At 38.8% G+C, this 19,234-nt stretch overlaps 1 pseudogene; it reads left to right on the forward strand.

Moving 5' to 3' along the window:
• Positions 1 to 13,050: 13,050 nt before the first annotated feature.
• LOC143565030 (receptor-like protein EIX1) lies at positions 13,051 to 15,880 on the forward strand (annotated as a pseudogene).
• Positions 15,881 to 19,234: the final 3,354 nt, after the last annotated feature.

Raw genomic sequence — 19,234 nt, forward strand, 5'->3', positions numbered from 1 at the left:
GCACATCGCACCACGCCTGGTCACAACCTCCAGCCACGATGGGTCGGACCAAAGTATGTCCGAGTGAGAATGAATTTGTGTATATTTATGGTACCTAAGTATGTCGAAACACTGCGGTGTTTTGCTGAGGTGACCTAGAGTAGAGACTCGAGTTTATGATGACTGTTTTAATTTGATTATTCCTAAGCCAAGATGGGCCGAGACTGACGTGGTCTCGAGGGGTGATTAAGTAAAGAAAATATTTTTAGCGTCAGCATATTCACCAGCATTCGTTGCTGACGTATTTTATTAACGTTTTGCAGGTAATCAAGAATAGAGCTTGAGGACGAAGAAAGCTCAAGTATCCGATGGCTCGGATAAATTTTGTGTAAATATTAAAATACGGTGGTTTTTTAAAACATATAAACAAGTAAACTAAACGAGACTTCCGTCTCATCTTTTGTATTGTAAATATTTTATAATATCGATCCTTAAGTTTTTATAAGTCTTCCGCATTAACCCGCTACTCTGATTTATTTACAAATACGATACCAACTATGGCTCACACTCCTAGGCCTAGAATGGGGGTGTGACGGGTTGGTATCAGAGCCATCGATCTTAGCGAATTGGGTATCATAAAACAATACCCAAGCTTCGATCCAAGCATAGGAAATATTATTTGTTTATTTGAATAGGGATAAGATTGGTTGGTAACCTTTTGTTTCCCTCTCCTCAATCTAAACTACCTATCAAGATGTCTTATGAGAAGTTAATGGAATACTATGATAATGAAGCAAGAAGAGCAAGGAAATATTACAAATTCCCACAAGGCATCATGAGCAAGGATTACTTTGAATCATTTTTCAACTCCAACGAGGAACTTAACCAAAACCCCAATCCAAGTCTAATCTACCACCTAGATAACACTCCACATCAAGTGTATCAAGCACCAAGACACTCCAGCTATCATCCAACAAGCCTTCCAATGTACCAACCATCCGAAATACCGACATATCATCCTACTGAGATTCCCACTTATCAGCTATCTGGAGGTTCAACGTATTACCCACCAAATCCACATCCTTCATACGCTTTCCTCTCCAACTTACCAATCAAGGAGGAACCGAAATCTTCTTCATCCGACTGGATGCAATGCCACTCCGATCAACGAAGGTGGCATACCGGCACTTCAACTATGGATACTGCTAATTCCCGTGTCAACAAGGAAGGACCCTCTCACAAACCGAAGATAAGAGTGACGATGCCATACGAGAAGATACATATGCCGGAAAAGACCGAGGAAGAACCAGAAGAGGAACCAGAAGAAGAATCAGAAGAGGAACCGGAAGAGGAAACCGACCCCGAGGAAGAATATCCGGACAATCCAAATGAAGTAACCACACCGGAAGAAGAACAACACTCCACCCCAAGCTATGTTTCTGTCAATCCATACATGAAATTTCTCCACGAACTCAAGGGAAAAGCGTTATCAAGTTTCCCACCATACCAAGGCGAGATTCCATCCATTGAAGAACAGGCTAATGAAATCCGTGAGCAAAATGAAGCAGCCGAAGCATTCTTCAATTATACTTCTGAAGAGAGTGCAACTCCATACCCTGATCCCAAGAACCACTATGATATTGTGATGATGGGTTACCGCGACCCACCTCTAAGATATGGGTGTCCGACTGACATGCCTCAGTCCCAAGAGGAGCATTTGGACCGAGCCTTACACGAAACTGATGACCTTAAGAAGAAGATTGATGTGGATGAGAAGAAAAAGAAGAAGATAGGAGAAAAGCTTCTTCGCAAATGCAACAAGTTGACAAGGGTAGTGAAGAAATTTATGAAGGACTAAGTGGATAGTAATGATGGTGTGTTCGAAGAATGAAGTTTATATTTGTAATATAGTTTGTATGTTATGTGTGAAGTATGTATAATATGTAATAAGGATAGGACTTTATATATCGCTTAAACGATATACAAATTGTAACGATTCCGGCAGAATCAGGTATACCCTAACCGGAATATACTATTTATGTGTTATTTAATAATGACTATGTGAATTATGATGCGTTTATACGAGTATGTATGATTCATGGTACGAATCATACTCGATTATACAGTTAATCGTATTGGAAATACGATTAACCGATTAACGGTTATTGAAGCCCGAACGAATCGGGGATACATTATAGACGAGATACATAATATTTAGTGATGTTTACGAAGTGTTAAAGCTTCGGGATAAGTGATTAAAGCACAGAAAAAGAAATTTCGATTAATGGTACATCGGTACGTTAAACGAAACCTTTAATACCAAACCGAGCAAGAGACGATCGATCAAGCCGAAAAAGATGCATAATTATTAATAATATGATGTTCTAAGATAATAAATGTCATGGTTTAAGTTTTTAAAGTTTTTAAATCGGTTTTATATAAATTTCATTTTTTAGCCGAAAAACGACCGTTTTAGCCTCGTTTTAAGCCAAATTAGACATTTAACCGAAAAACGAACTGAACCAGATTATCCAAAACATTATCCAGATTACAGAATCCAAATATGTGGCTTAGAATGGAGAGGTGGGTCCCACCCCACCTCCCCCTTTATGTTCCGATCGGCTAGGGGGGTTACCCCAAGCCTTATCATTTCTTTTTTCTAAACCAAACAATTGAAGATCTTCAACTCTCTCCAAACATTGAACTAAAAACCGACAATTGTAGCAAGAACAACGAGGTAAAGATCGGGTTATATTCGTTTGCATCTTCCTTTCTCGAGTTTAATTACAAGAAAATGAGGTTTCAAGTGAAAAAAGGGTGAAAACCCGAGATGAAACCGATTCTTGCATGATCAAGTGATGTATACGGGTTATACAAGGGATCTTGGTCCAAGAAAGGAGTTAAACGAACCAAAAACGAATTTTTACGGTGAAATCTTTGTTTTTATATCATAACCGAAACCATGAAAGAAATGGCTTGATTGTGGGTGTAACTTGCTTGGTGTGGTGTTATTGTGCTTTTAGGTGTTGTATCTAGTTGATAGCAAAGGCTAGAAAGCGAGATCCTTGCGATTTGAAGCTAGAAACACAAGGTAGTTCGGTTTTTGTGTGATGATTAAGTTTTGGACAGATTGTGACTCGTTTAGAGTTAGGTCATGAAATTTTACAGAGGTGCTAAATATATGAAAATATGTGTTATGTGAATTTTTGGTAATTTTTGGACAAAGGATGAATATTTGGTGAATTTAATGCTCGGTTTTGGCCAAAAATGGTGACAAATAGTTAAATATCATGAAAAATTCTGGAAAATTTCAGATAAGCTTTTTATAACATGTATAAGTCACACACAAAATTTGGGGTTAGTTGGAGAAGTCTAAGTAGGCTTTTCGGTTAAACGAGTTCTAGGGTTTTCTAGCTCGGTTTTAGTGAAAATGGCATGTAAAATGAGATTTTGGTTCTGGAAAAATTACAGGGGACTATGTGGATGGCAGGGGTCATCCAGGAAAAATTTGGGATTTTTCTAAGATCGTTTGGTATTTACGACATATTTAGTGTTTAAATGGTGTTTAAAAATAGATAAATAAATTTTAAATATAAAAATTAATTCTGGAAATATTTTTATTAAAATCCCCAATGTCAAAAAGTGATTTGTGCAAAATTTCAAGATCCGAGATTAAACGGATATTTATTTGTGCTAAAAAGAAGATAAAAACAAACTTTTAAAGCTTAAAACGCGTAAACCGGTAAAGTTCGCATAAGCGAGCTGACTGGTGTATAAAAACCCTAAAAATGGACTATTTTCATATAACTAAGCTAAACAAGTAAAAATAAATCATCCGAAAATAATTCGGATGATTTGAGTAATTTTTACCCGATTTAACAGTTTCCGGTGCGCTAAAGACGGAAACGGGTCCCGCGGCCAATCGGGGCGCCTAAACCGAGCTCTAATTTCACAACTTTAAATAAAATATCAGTCAACCACTATTTTCGGGTCGTGTGTGACCAAACTCATTTTTTGAAACGTAAAAACGGATAACCGTGCTAGGCACGCAAAACGGGGAAAACAAAATAATAGTAATTTTGACTGTTAAACTCTAAACGAATCACAATCTGAGTCCGGAAAAGTGTTTCTGGGTTAAAGTTGTATTAATAGTGATTGTATAGTAACGAACTTAGGGATCGTATTACAGATCCGGGCTAATAGCTGGTGTACTGTGATACCTACTTGTTGCGATAAGGTGAGTTTCACGAGCCCCTTTTTCCTAAATTGTTTTTAAATATTTTCCCGGGGCGGAAAGCATGTTGTTACTAAAATGTTTAAGTACATACTGAACGCATGGATTTGCGTGTATTTATATATGTTTTATTGTACGGGAATCGTAAGGAAATGTACTAAGATGGTAATTGTCTGAGTTACTAACATTGTAAGGCCCCGCAACACGAGTGATTAACTGAAAGCCGGTAGAGTGTGGATAGTACTATTGGTCTGACAAACCCAACTGGTCCGGCATGGAATTGCTGATGTTTCCCAGCCAGTTGCACATGTCTATATTGGGTGTTATATTTATTTTGCTATGTAATGTTAGGCATAGCGGTTTGGGGCAGGTTCGTGGGCGGAGTATGCCACGGGGTTGTGTGTGATAGTCAGAGATTTCACTTGTGGGCTCAGCATAATTACATCGCTGATATATGATTTATCATAATGATTTGTCAATGTTTATTTACATTAGTGAAACTCACCAACTATTCGTAGTTGACCCGTTTTCTTTCCATGCTTTCTAGGTACTCCCAAACTGGAATAAGTGCTACATACTTGATGATGCGTGCTTTTTGTGGAAGCTTAGTGATCATTTTGTATTAATTATGTTAATGTAATGTTGGTAAAACTTATGTGCTATCGCCTAGACGGTAACTAAACTCGGAACAATGTAACATGATGTAAATTAATGTAGTGGTGTTTTCTTTATAAGCAATGCTGTTGATATCAGATGTGTCTGTTGCATCCCGTTTACGTTTCCGCTGCGGTTACGGGGTGTTACACAAATTAAAAAAAATAATATACATATCGTTTATGATATGTATATGAATGTAAAATAAATAAATTAGTATATTAAGAAAAGAAATCTGTTAAATTTCAGATAAAAAGAATAAAAAGATAAAAGAATGTCTAGACAAAGCGATAATCGCGAGGTTTCCCGAAAGGAAGCCGAATGACGAGAAGTAAGAGGAAAAGGTCCCGAGAAAGAGGAACCAATTCCCGACAAATATATGAATCAAATTCAGCAAATGATCAGAAAAGCTGTTCAGGAAGAATCTGAAAATAGATCCCGATCTAGACAAACAAAACATACTCAATCTGAAAATCCTTCTCGAAAATCTGTTTCTAAACCCCGTACTCGACCTTCACGTGAGGAAGAGAGTGATCATGATTCAAACGACGATAAGGGTCTTAGAAAAGAATTAAAGAAACTTAAGATAGGAGGATGCTCGTTCAAAGATTTTAAGTACTATGGGCCAAGAGAATTATGGCGACAAGGGAGCCATCACAACGGTGAGGTGGCTCGAAGAGATGGAAACAATTGTGATTACGAGCAAGTGTTCCGATGAAGAGAAGATTTAATACTCCGCCCTGATGTTCAAGGGCGAAGCACTGGAATGGTGGAACACACTGATGATGAGTAGAGGAAGGGAGGTGATGTACAAATTGACCTGGAACGAATTCAAGGAGTTGTTAATGTCGAAGTTCTGTCCGATGCATGAGACGGACCAGATACAAACCAAGTTCTTGGCTCACAAGGTTGTCGGAACAAACCTTCGTGAGTACAACACGAAATTCCACGAGTACTGTCGTTTAGTTCCCCAGCTAGTCACACCCGAGTTTACATTTGGGGACTGCCACGAAAGATTCGTGACATGGTGAGGTCACACTTGCCACAAACCACTGACTCCGCGATGGAGTTGGCTGGATACCTGATGGGCTGAATGATCCGCAATAAAGAAGAAGACAAGAAGGGTGCAACATTGCAAGACCCGAAGAAGGAAGGGAATACCCATTTCAAGGGTAAGGTAACTGACCAACGAAGGTCTGGCTTCAACCCCGGCATCCCACAATGCAAAATCTGAAAAAAATATCACCGGGGTAGATGTCTTCTAGCTCCACGACTTTGTGAATCATGTCACAAACCCGGCCACGCTGCGGCTGATTGTTGGAAGAAGAAGATGACCTGCTATACTGCTATAACTGTAAAGAGATGGGACATCTTAGCTTCGAGTGTCCCAAGAATAAGCCGGCGACTGGTGGTGCGGGTGGTAGCGGCCAAAAGAACGAGCCCAAGAAGGGCAATGCAAGAGTCTTCGTCCTAGACACGAAGAAAGCGGCCGACACAAGAGAAACTATCACCGGTACGTTTCTTGTTAACAACGCTTATGCTAGAGTCTTGTTTGATTCAGGTGCCAACTTAAGTTTTATAGATTATAAGTTTTGTAGTCTATTAAGCGAACCTTTAATCAAACTCAATAAAACTCTAAGCGTCGAGACCGCTAATGGCGAAACTGTAAAAATTACCGAAGCCTTAGAAAATGGAACAATTTTTCTAGCCGGTTACGTTTTGCCTATTCATTTGTTACCCATGACTCTTGCCGGTTTTGATGTTGTATTGGGTATGGATTGGCTATCCGACAACCATGCTCGTATCCTTTGCAACAGCAAGACCGTTGAACTTCAAGCCCCTGACAAATGTACTATACAAATTGAAGGGGATAAAGACGCAGGCCGAGTTACCCTAATCTCCATGATAAGGGCTAACAAATGTTTAAATCAAGGATGCTTAGCATTCATGGCCTACGTCACCGAAGAATCAAAACCTAAAGAAATCAAAGACGTTCCTATTGTTTCTGATTATGCCGATGTATTTCCCGACGAACTCCCTGGCATTCCTCCCGATTGTGAAGTAGAATTTAGAATTGATCTAATTCCTGGAACTGCTCCGATCGCTAAAGCTCCATATCGCCTCGCACCAACTGAGATGAAGGAATTGAAGAAACAATTGGACGAACTTCTCGAGAAAGGCTTTATACGACCAAGTTCATCGCCATGGGGAGCGCCGATACTATTTGTTAAGAAGAAAGATGGATCCATGCGGATGTGTATTGACTACCGAGCTCTCAACAAAGTCACAATCAAGAACCGTTATCCACTTCCACGTATCGATGACCTATTCGATCAGCTTCAAGGTGCTAGCTACTTTTCTAAAATCGATCTTCGTTCCGGCTATCATCAACTTAAAGTTCAATCCGAAGATATTCCGAAAACCGCTTTTCGAACAAGGTATGGACATTATGAGTTCACGGTCATGCCGTTTGGACTTACTAATGCGCCAGCCGCATTTTTGGACATGATGAACCGTATATGCAAACCTTACTTGGATAAATTCATTATCGTCTTCATCGACGACATACTTATTTACTCTAAGTCTAAGAATGATCATGAAGTCCACCTTCGAACCCTACTTGAAATCCTTAGAACCGAGAAATTGTACACTAAGTTCTCGAAATGCGAATTCTGGTTGCACGAAGTGCAATTTATTGGTCACGTCATCAATGTCAATGGTATTCAAGTAGATCCCGCTAAGATTAAAGCCATCTCGAAGTGGGAGATCCCAAAGTCGCCAACCGAGATTCGAAGTTTCTTAGGTTTGGCCGGCTAATATCGAAGGTTTATTAAAAACTTTTCACGAATCGATGTTCCCCTAACTTCTTTAACTCGTATGAACATCAAGTATGAATGGGGAACAAAGCAACAAGAGGCGTTTGATATACTTAAACAAAAGCTTACCCAAGCTCCTATACTGGCTTTGCCAGAAGGTACTGAAGACTTTGTTGTCTTTAGTGATACATCTCATTCTGGTTTGGGATGTGTACTAATGCAATCAAAGAAGTTTATCGCTTACGCCTCTCGTCAACTCAAGGTGCACGAAAAGAACTACACGACTCACGATTTAGAGTTAGGCGCCATAATCTTTGCACTTAAGATATGGAGGCACTATCTTTATGGAGTTAGATTTATCGTATACACCGATCATAAAAGCTTGAAACACATCTTTGAGCAAAAAGAGCTTAACATGCGCCAACGACGCTGGATGGAAACTCTTAACGACTATGACTGTGAAATCGTTTATCACGAAGGTAAAGCCAACGTTGTGGCTGATGCCTTAAGTCGTAAAGAGCACGAAAAGCCAAAAAGAGTCCGAGCGTTAAGGCTAGAACTTTAAATTGATCTTATCGACCAAATAAAATCTGCTCAAACTCAAGCTATTCATGAAAACAAGATCTCCGATGAAAAGCGTAACGGCACCGTTGACTCGTTAGTCAAAGGTGACGATGGTATCCTTAGAATGGGGAACCGAATTTGGGTACCGATTGTTGGAAACTTCCGTGAGAAGATTCTGAACGAAGCTCATAAGTCTAAGTATATGATGCACCCCGGTAGTGACAAAATGTACCAAAATCTTAAAGCAAACTACTGGTGGAATTGAATGAAAATGAACATCGCTTCGCACGTTGCGAAATGTCTAACTTGTTTGAAAGTCAAGGCTGAACATCAAAAGCCTTCGGGATTGCTTCAGCAACCCGAACTTCCCGTTTGGAAGTGGGAATTAATCACTATGGACTTCATAACCAAACTCCCGAAGACGACTCGACAACATAATGCTATATGGGTGATTGTGGATCGTTTAACAAAATCCGCACACTTCATTCCTATCAACGAGTCATACTCAATGGATAGATTAGCACGTATTTATGTGAACAACATCGTTGCTTTGCATGGAGTACCGCTATCAATAATTTCCGATCGAGACAGTCGTTTCACGTCTCACTTCTGGAAAAGCTTCCAACAAGCACTCGGTACAAAGTTAAACCTTAGCACCGCCTATCATCCACAAATTGATGGGCAAAGCGAAAGGACAATTCAAACGTTGGAAGATATGCTCCGCGCTTGTGTGATAGACTTAGGTGGAAGTTGGGACGACCACTTACCCCTAATGGAATTTTCGTATAACAATAGTTATCACTCGAGCATTCAAGCCGCACCATTCGAGGCGTTATATGGTCGTAAATGTAGGACGCCCGTGTGCTGGTCTGAAACTGGAGACAATCAATTGTCTGGACCCGAAATAGTCCAAGAAACTACCGACAAGGTTCTTCAAATCCGAGAAGGACTTAAAATGGCACGTGACCGCCAAAAGAGTTACGCCGATGTCCGTCGTAAGCCATTAGAATTCAATGTTGGTGACAAAGTTCTTTTGAAAGTCTCGCCGTGGAAAGGCGTAGTCCGATTCGGCAAGAAAGGCAAACTAAGTCCTCGATTCGTTGGACCCTTCGAGGTACTCGAACGAATTGGTATCATCGCATACCGTTTGCAACTACCCGAGGAAATGCAAGGAATACACGATGTATTCCATGTTTCAAACCTACGAAAATGTCTAGCCGATGAATCTCTAACAATGCCCTTAGAAGACGTAGAAATCAATGAGAATTTAATTTGTAGAACGTCCCATCCAAATTAAAGATTCAAAAACTAAGAAACTTAAAAGACGAACTTTGAAAATTGTGAAGGTTAGATGGGATTCCCGACGAGGACCTGAGTATACTTGGGAACTCAAATCAGAAATGAAAAAGAAATACCCCCACTTGTTCTCGTAAGCAATCTCGATGACGAGATTTATTTCAAGGTGGGAAGGATGTAACATCACGTAAAATTCGGGCCAAAAATGTCAATTTTCAAAGTCGAGGGACCAATTCTGCCAATTTCAAAACCCAGGGACCAAAATGTAATTTCTGGTTTTCAAAAATATTTTAAAGTTTACTAGAGAGTTATTGAGTAACTTTCTTTATAAAGTAACAAATCCATTGTCTTTTCCCTTCATGTTAAAAATTATACTTTTCATTAGTTTATTTACCAACCTAATCGAAGTTTTATTTTTCGTAAAAACCCCAAAATAATTAACGATCTAATGGACAATTTTTTATATTTCACATGGGAGTTACCATTCTTAACGTGTATGCGTGGTTTAACGTTTTCAAGGCTGCTTTTGGTGCGGTTTAATGTTATCGCTACAACTTTTCTTATCGATACCTAACCTTTAGGATCATTAAAAAAAACTTGCTTATTTATGAACATAACATGTAAGCTTTGTGTCAAAATATGATTGAATGTTTATTAATCTAATGACTAGGGCATTGCATTGCTAAAACTAGGTTGCTATGTTTTATATCAAAATGATTTTTTTCACAGTTTACCCCGCCGCAGCGCGGGGGTCACATTACTAGTTATTAACTAATTATTAATCCATGATAAGAGCAAGTGATCGAGATATTATATAACTCAAATTTTGAGCTTTTTGATATGTTTTGTCATAAAATCGATTCTAAAAGAACCTCATATGCTAAAGAAAAAACTGCACATCGATATGTATTTAAGATTATAGTACTATCAATATAGCTATTATAAGATGTAATCATTGACATAAAATAGAGTTCATAAAAAAATATAAAACTCAAAAACCCATACAAATAGGTTAAGAATTGTACCCAAATTGAAGCAAAGAAATATACGAACCGCTTAAGTTTATTCATCATAAATTATGAAATTCGGTGATAGAAGTTTAGAAATGTTTTGGGTAACATGACTTTGAAGAACTAAAGACCAAATGGGAAGTTTTATAATATTTAATGTTTTAAATTTTAGTCAGATTTCAAACTAAGTTTATATGTTCCAAATTTTGAACAAGACTTTGAAACTAAGGACCAAATATTAAGTTTTTAATATTTAATGTTTTAATCAATTTGAATTCATTGAACGTTTTAGTTAATGTTAATTGACTTGAGCAATGTGTAGCAATATAATTTATTGTGTACACTCTCAAAATAATCACCCATTGCCTCTTTTAGCAGGTGAAAACAACATAAGATCCCTAAATGGTGACATCTTGAAAGAGCATATCATGACTTGGAAGAAAATCTAATTTTTGGTTAACTGATTTAAGTTTTTTTTTTTTTTCCGTTAAATAAAAAGCATAAATTATTTTACTAAGAGTGATCGGGGAAAAATTAATGTTATCCAAGTTAAGATTGAGGGATGTTGTGATTAAATTATAACTTGAATATATATAGCTTTGAATAAAGTTATGTAACCGTTAATGGAGTTTATGGAGCTAGATTTTTTTTACTCTTCACACACACACAATACTTTTCGCCATGGTGACACCATCCATTTGTCACCTTGGGAGCTCCATAACTTTGTTCTATGACCGCATCACTTAATTTCCTCTAAGAAATCCACATTTAAAATTAACTAGTGTCTAAAAACAGCATTAACATGAACAGTGATTTTTAAGCATACTCGTATAACTCACATTATCTCTTCCACAATACTATTTATAATAAGTAATAATTAGTAGAATACAACATGACAACAATGTTTCTACATTATGTTTGTAACAGAACTAGATTCGAGAAAATGATTGTCTCACAAAATAGTAACTAACTTTTAGACTATATAAAGACCAAAACTCGTAGGATAGGTTATTGATTTGTATATGTGGATAATTTGATATTTGACTCGAGTTTCGTTATGCCAAGGCAAAAGAAACCATGTTTATTCCCTAACGATTTGAAACCATGACTGTTTAAAAAGCATGATCCATGGATTATCTTCTTAAACTGTTTTAACTCAATAATGTTATCAATCACAGCTTTAAAAATTCTCTGAGTTATACTTGCTTATTAATATTAACTTTACAGAATCGTAATCTAATTTTATAGCATAGTTCACAAAATTTTGTTCCATAAATTCAAACCGTACCATGCCCCTTTAAATAAATTCAACCCTAATTAATACATCATGTGTGAAAATGTTAAAAATACTGCTTGTTTGAATGCATTGATTCCATATCAATTCATATCATATATAACACCTGTAAACTTTGGTGCCGTAAAGCTTTTATTAGGCCACTTTACGGAACTTTATCGGTGCAAGTATATTTTCTATTTTATTTTAGTTTTTGGCCTGTAACGAACATAACAAAACCAAACGAATGCCAATTTTGTTTTTGTTTTGTTTTGTTTTGTTTTGGTTCCGGTATAGTAACCGTAACGAAAGTGATGAAAACCGACCGAATTCCCGAACATTAAAACCGACCGAATACTGATTTTGTTATTTTTTTTAGTTTTATTTTTTTGACTGTAACAAACGTGAAGGAAACCGATACATTTGCGTAGACTGACCATCTCAACGCCCGGAATCGACAACGGCCGGGTTTTACTAGCGACCTATCAACCAACACCATCCATTGGTCCACCTCAATTTTTATAATTTTGTTTGTTTTATTTTTGCTTTAATTCCGGTACAATAACGCGTGTAACCGAAATTGGCTTAATTTGCGTCGATTTGCCGCCCCAACGCTTGGGACTGATAGCACTTGAGTTTTATCATCATCCGGGTCTTACCAACCTACTTGGCGCAACACGCTGAATAAAACACTAGTTTATTATAAAGGTAATTATAAAAACAAAAGAATAAAAAAAATTGTGTGAAATGAAAACAACGTGTTTTTAAATTCCTGAAAAGAAATATATAGAGGGGTCCAAAGAATAAATGTTTGTGAATACAAATGGCCCCCGAATTGACTTTCAAGTCTTCAATAACAAGAAGTTTCTCTTCATTAATTAATCAATAGATTAATTATGTTTATCAATTCAAATGCGTATAACCACCAATTTGATTCGGTGACAAAAGTGTATTCTTTATAACCAAATGCTTATCGATTTTATTCTTCCTTGAGACATGAGGTGGAATGGGTGGAAAAAAAATAGCTGTAAAAATAAAAAAAAATAAAATTTATATAACTGGAAAGTTTTGTCACTTTGTGTGGAGAATTAGAAAACAGAGCATGACCCAGATGTTATGTGTTTGTGGACACCTATCGCTGTATTGACTTCCAAGTCTTCTAGATCTATAAATGATGGTGAAGTTAATCTCAAGAACACATCACTTCATTATAAGAATCCACCTTTACAGTTCAATATTTTACTAGCTTAATTAATCAGGGCTGTGGGATTAAATTATGGGGAATAAGTGGGGTTTGCGGCTCTATTTCATTTTTGTAACTATATTTTTGGTTACAGCCACAAACACCGGTTTGAGTACTTGTAATACCACTGTGGCTTGCTTTGAGCATGAGCGACTAGCTCTCCTCAAGTTCAAACAAAGTGTCACAGACTGTAATGGTATGTTGTCATCTTGGGTTGGAACTGACTGTTGCCGCTGGGAAAGAGTCACGTGTGATGGTGTGTAACAGGAAATGTTGAAAGTCTTCATCTCAGAGGTGATATCGGTACCTCTTATAGAGAATACTTGGTTAGTAAAGAGCTTGGCACTTCTTTAAGAGAGTTGAAGCATCTGAAATACATGGACTTGAGTGGGAATGATTTTTATGGAAGTCGATTCCTTGAGTTCATTGGATCCTTGAAACAACTGACCTACCTCAATCTCTCCAATTAAGGTTTTTCGGGTATCGTTTCTCATCACTTAGGAAATCTTTCCAATTTAAAGACTCTTGATCTTAGTTCATATGATCCAATAGGAAAGCTGTTCGCTCATGATGTGACATGGATTTCCAGGCTTTCGTTGCTTGAGCATCTTGACTTAAGTTCTGTGAATCTTATGGAAGCGAAAATCCTGGACGTGGTGTTTTACCAAACTCCATCGTTAAAAGTATTAAGTTTGTCAAGTTGTGGTCTTGTAATTGACGACCTTGACGCGCTTCATAATTTGAGCATTACGCTTTCCAACATCGAACACCTGGATCTTAGTAGGAATTATTTCACAGGTCAACTCCCTTACTTTTTTCAAAACATGACATCCTTACAATCCCTAGATCTTTCATTCATTCCTCTTGGTGCAATATCAAACTTTGCATCAAACTTTGAGAACTTGCTAAACATGATTCCTTCTTTATTAGAGCTCCACTTGTCATCTATTAACCACCAAGAGACACATCTGTCTCATATTCTTCATAATTTAACAACCCTTATCCAACACTTAGATCTATCTTCAAACAACTTAACAGGTCCAATTCCAGGATCTGTGAGAAAATTAAAATCATTACAAGTATTTGATCTATCGAATAACAAGTTAACAGGTCCTGTTCCGACATTCCCTCGGAAACTTACTGAAATTTACCTTTCTTATAATGACTTGAATGGTTCAATTCCAGTTTCTATTGGCCAACTCCCTAAACTCCGTTCTCTTGACGTCTCTCATTATTCTTTGGAGGGAGTTGTTTTTGACCATTTTGCTAACCTTTCGATGTTAAAGGACTTGAAAGCAGCTTTTAACAGTAAGTTGATAATCAACGTTTCACACAAGTGGCTTCCTCCATTCCAGTTAATACAAATTGATCTCACATCTTGCCAGATTGTAAACGGATTTCCACAGTGACTTCGAAGTCAGAGGGAACTTCATAGATTAATATTGTCTAATACAACCATGTCAGGACCTCTGCCCACATGGTTGCGAAAGACACCTGTCATTCCTATCTTAGATCTCTCCTACAACAACCTTAGTGGGCCTTTAACCAACCTTCCTAGCGGGGTTCCTAATATTGATGATGATAGAGATTTCGTTCAACTGAGATTATTTCTTCAAAACAACAATTTCAATGAGTCGATTCCGTGGTCCTTGTGCAAGAGGACAGATTTAGTTAATCTTGATCTTTCCAAAAACAAGTTAACTGGGGAAATTCCCAATTGTTTAATGAATCTGCAAGAATTGCAGTTCTTGAGATTAAACTCAAATGAGTTAAGTGGCATCCTTCCAAGTTTTATAGGGAATTTTTCATCATTGAGATCGTTAAACTTGAATGATAATAACTTTAGTGGTGAGCTTCCCATAGGAAATTGGAATTTAACTTGGCTAGAGGTTTTAGATGTGGGTGATAATGCATTTTGTGGAAAAATACCCGAATGGATTGGAGAAAAAATTAAAGGTTTGTGGGTTTTTAGGTTACACAACAATAACTTCACGGGAGATATTCCTCAAACTTTGTGCACAAATTCAGAGATTCAAATTTTGGATGTTGCGAATAACAACTTAAGAGGAACAATCCCTCATTGTTTAGGAGAATTGCAAGGTATGGGTAATAAAAATTACCGTCCTTACTTTGGTGAAGGCACTGAGGAGGTGTTGACTCAGATAATCAAAGGCATCTCTCTTGAATATACGAGCAATTGGTATTATTTCAGTAACATAGACCTTTCAAGCAATAAACTTGTCGGAGAGATACCCGTAGAATTAACTGCACTAAGTGTATTGGTGGGTCTCAATTTCTCCAATAATCATCTTAGTGGAGGCATTCCAGAAAACATTGGAAACATGACAGCATTAAACTCTCTCGATTTATCAGGAAACGAGTAATTGGACGGGCCGATCCCTGAGTATTTCAAAATTGACATTTTTAAGCCATTTGAATTTGTCAAACAGCAACTTGTCGGGCAGAATTCCAACAGGAAATCAATTGCAGACCCTCATCGATCCATCAATATATGCTGGGAACAAAGATCTATGTGGAGCTCCGTTGCCAACGAATTGCTCCAACCATGAAGACCCAACCGCAACAGCCAAGAAGACACAGGGAGCAGCTTATGAGCCCAACAAGGTATGGTTTTATCTGAACATAACTTGTGGTTTTGCAACAGGGTTTTTGGGTGTTGTGATAGTTTTGGTGTTGAAGAAGAAGTGGAGACATAAGATTTTCATGTTTGCTGAAAAGACTATAGACAAGATACACATTGCAATCATGGGAAGCGTTTACAATATGAAGAGAGTAAGAGAAGACATATAGATCCACTAAAATGCAAGTAGTTTACTTATATATTGTCATTGTTAATTCGTTTTTCATTTCAATACTGCTTTTAGGATTTTATAATCGTAAGTCATATACGTGTTGTATGTTGTGAGTGTGCTTCTTATCCCATGGTATATCTATGATTTTTATTTGTTTCCCTGTTACCTGAAAAAGAGAAGTTTCTAACTGAAAAGTATAATTTTACTTAGTAAACAAAATTATGCAGCACGTATGCGACCGCTACTTCTTATCTAGGAGCTGATACATTCACGGGTCTTTTCTATTCAAACATAGTACTGAAATGCAATGAACAAAGTGTTAATCTTGTTTCAAAACTAGTAACAAGAGAAAGAGAAAAAAACAAAGAAAAAAATATATCGTATACTAAATTAAATCGAGTTGTTAGGAACTAGGAATATTATCGGGTATAATATACCGCTGTTACTAAAAATAAAGCAAATCATGTCAAGTATATAATTGGGTAATTAAGCAAGTATGTGTTATCGTGTAATCCGGTCGGGTAGACGTGCATATCAACCAATTCCATACCCATAGGGCGTGTTCGTTTCACGGAATGGAATGGATTGGAATTGGAATTTGCATCGGATTTGGAATTTGAATGAATTGGATTTGGAATCTGAACATTCCAATAGAAATTGGAATTGGGGGGAATTGAAATCCAAATACATTCTTAATGTGTTCGTTTGACAATTGAATAGACATCAAGTTGTTTTTTTTACAATGACACCAGCGAAAACATTCACTACTAGAAAATATACCTTTAGTGACGCGTATTGCGCGTCATTAAAGGGGTAGATGACACGTAAAATCGTGTCAAGGAAGGCCATGTCATAAAGAAAAGCTGACATGCATTTCTTTATCATCTGTTTTTGACACGCATTTATGACACGTTTTTTTACATGCAATTTATGACACGTTTTGGGTCTGCCCGCCAGGTGTTCGATAAAATGTCTCAATGAGTTAATCGGTTTTTTTGGGTTTACGGAGGGGAGAGCAACTGGCGATTGCTCTCCTTTCTCCTCTTAGTTCGGGTTTTTACTCCCAAAACTCAGCTCGAGTTTGTTTGTTAGCCTTTTTGTCGTGAGGGGTTATGACAAGGGCTCGGATTGTCAAAGGAGCCCCATCGGGGGAGGTGGGCACGGGAGGTGGACATGGTTGTCGGTTCGACATCATTTCTCGTGGTGGATTAATTGATAAGGGTGCTATGTCTAAGACCCTAGAAAATAGTGTGGGTTCGGTAGGTGTTTGGCCATGTCCTTTTAGGGGGGTCCATTGTTGCCCGGATGGACGGGCGGGGTCAAGGGGGATCTCTCGGTTAATGGCGCATATCAAACGACTTCATTTGTCGTCGGATGAGCGGAAAGGGACCCTACGGGACGCCATTTCCATGGATTGTGATTTATTTATTTCGGTTGGGGAGGCTTTTAAGGCCTCGGACCAGTGGCTATGTGGGGTGTGTATGCGTCCAAATGCTCTTAAACGGACGTGTCATCATGCTGATGGAGTCACCAAGTACAACGAGGGTGTGGGAGCTGTGGAGGAGTTTATTGTGGGGATTGATAAACCACATGTTATGAGGGATGTTGCTCCCTTGGGAGGGATAGTGGTGGATGAGGTTCTCCTTGACCGCGTCTTCTCTCTTCCTATCACAACTGTTAAGAGCATCCCTCATAGTTGTCGTGTTGCTCAAGCGTTAACTGCGGCTCTGGGTAAGGTGGTTGCTATGCCAAACTTTGTTGAGGCATGGGTGAAACTTTTCTTGTTACCGCGGTGCACGCTGCGTGTTTTCAGACCTTCTAAACGTCAGGAGCGCAGGTCCGGTAATAGAAAGTCTTTGCAATGTCAGAGTATTCAACAAGCACTAGCAAGTTGGGGTGCTAAGGATGGTTTTGATGCGCTCATTTTATCCTTTTTTGCCACACCTATAGGGGTGAACTCGAGTCATGGGGAGCCTCTCGCTAAGCACGATGATGTTGTGGTATGCGCCAATGTGAAACAATGTTTACGATAAGTGGCGGACGGGCATTTTACTGCCGCCATTAAAGTATTATGCTCTTCAGGGGTTGCACCTTTCGGCAATGACACTTTGAAAGCGTTAGTGGCTAAGCATCCCAATTTGCCCCCGCCGGTTATGCCTGCTTCATTGCTTTCTGAGCCTCCTCTTGTTGTTGATGAGGATTGTGTGCTTGGATGCATTAAATCCTTCCCTAAAGGGACGTCATGCGGACGAAATGGATTGAGGGCACAACATATTTTGGATGCATTTTGTGGAGAGGGGTCGCCGATCGCTGTTGGGTTACTAAAGGCTACTACTGTGATGGTTAATTTATGTTTGGGGGGGGGGGAGATGCCTAAGGGTTTTGGCAGAGTTCATTGCGTCGGCTCCTCTCACACCGTTGCTCAAACCGGACAATGGGATTAGACCCATTGCCGTAGGTGCCATTTGGAGAAGATTGATCTCTAAGGTGGCTATGAGGGGTGTTGGGAAAGACATTACTAAATACCTGTGCGACTTTCAGTTTGGGGTGGGTGTACCTAGTGGTGCAGAGGCCGTTCTTCATAGCGCGAACAGGTTTTTAAGTAAGTTCCATTCTGATGGGTCATTGGCTATGCTTACTATTGATTTTTGTAATGCCTTCAACTTGGTGGATAGGACTGCCCTTCTGAATGAGGTTCGAGCCCGATGTCCATCTATTTCCTTATGGGTGAACTTTTTATATGGGGAACCGGCCGGGCTATATGTGGGGGATGACCACATTTGGTCCACCACTGGCGTTCAGCAGGAAAACCTTTGAAACCTCTTCTTTTCGCCTTAGTTCTGCACCCACTTATTCATCTAGTCCAGAGTTCCTATAAGCTTCTCTTTCATGCTTGGTACCTAGATGATGGTACAATTATTGGGGACTCTAAAGAGGTTGCCAAAGCTTTAGATATTATCAGGTCGGAGGGTCCCCGCCTGGGCCTTGAACTTAATATTAAGAAAATCGAAGTATTTTGCCCGTCGTGCAATGGGGTTAAGGTGCAGGAGGGGGTGTTTCCCTGTGAGATTGGAAGACCGGTGCTAGGTGTGAAACTCCTCAGGGGAGCCGTTAGCCGGGATGCCGGGTTCATCAGTGAACTTGCTATGAAAAGGGCTTCGCGAGCTGTGGAGTTGATGAGCTATCTCCCGCATTTGCGGGACCCTCAATGCGAGCTCCTTTTGCTCTGCTCATGTATGGGAGTTGGAAAGTTGTTGTTTGGTCTCAGAACATGCCAACCTGTGTATGTAGGGGAAACAGTTTCTGTGTTTGACAATGGCCTTCGGGGGGCGATTGAGGACATCGTGGTTTG

Source organism: Bidens hawaiensis, unplaced genomic scaffold (assembly GCF_021521415.1).
Source record: "Bidens hawaiensis isolate Kalapana, Puna unplaced genomic scaffold, B.hawaiensis_p1.1 tig00022235_1, whole genome shotgun sequence".
In the NCBI taxonomy this organism is placed as follows: domain Eukaryota; kingdom Viridiplantae; phylum Streptophyta; class Magnoliopsida; order Asterales; family Asteraceae; genus Bidens; species Bidens hawaiensis.